We start from the raw sequence: 736 nt of genomic DNA, 5'->3' as shown, positions 1-736 counted from the left end.
AAGAAAAAAAAAAAAAAAAAAGGGAAAAAAAATTAGCAGCAGCAGCCCACTCGCAGAGGAAGCCCTGCGCGGCCCCGCATGCTGCAGCTGCCGGCCCCGCTTTGTCTGCGCGCCCGCCCGCCCTCCGCTGCGCTCTTTTTGCGCAGAGGTGCGCAGGGGCTTTGTCTGCGGAGCTGAGCCCGGCCAGGGACACGGAAGTCCCCCCCGCAATGCCCGGCTGCTGAGCCAGCCCGAGATTGGGGTCTGGGGGTGGTGGTCCTTTGATTTTCAGCCGTGGTTTGTATTTTGTTTATTTTCCCCGGGGTAATTAAGGTTGGTTTCAAAAGCAGGCCCTGATTTATACTCATTAAAATAAGTGGAGAATTGGACTGAGTCTATTCCTTCATATGCTGGGGGGTACGGGGTGTGCAAATAGAGGTCACTGCTGCTGAACTCCATTTTTCCTGGTGTGCAAATAGAGGTCACTGCTGCTGAACTCCATTTTTCCTGGTTAGGGCAGGCTACCTGCTGCACCTAACCAGCTAATTGCGCCCAAATCGCAGCCATTTTCACACGAGCTAGCTCGGGAAGACCAAGCTCCTATTTCCCAGAGATGGCTTAAAATGATCAGAAAGATTTGCACACCACTTCCTTTCTGAAATATCAGCAGATAGTCTCTTTCCCTTTCCACTCACGGAGCGCCTGCTTAGTTCTTCAGTCACACAAATCCATCGCACGCACGGTCCTCAGCGCACAA

Source organism: Dryobates pubescens, chromosome 15 (genome assembly GCF_014839835.1).
Source record: "Dryobates pubescens isolate bDryPub1 chromosome 15, bDryPub1.pri, whole genome shotgun sequence".
Classification (NCBI taxonomy): Eukaryota; Metazoa; Chordata; class Aves; order Piciformes; family Picidae; genus Dryobates; species Dryobates pubescens.
The sequence above is the reverse complement of the archived record's forward strand: the minus strand, read 5'-3'. Positions refer to the sequence as shown.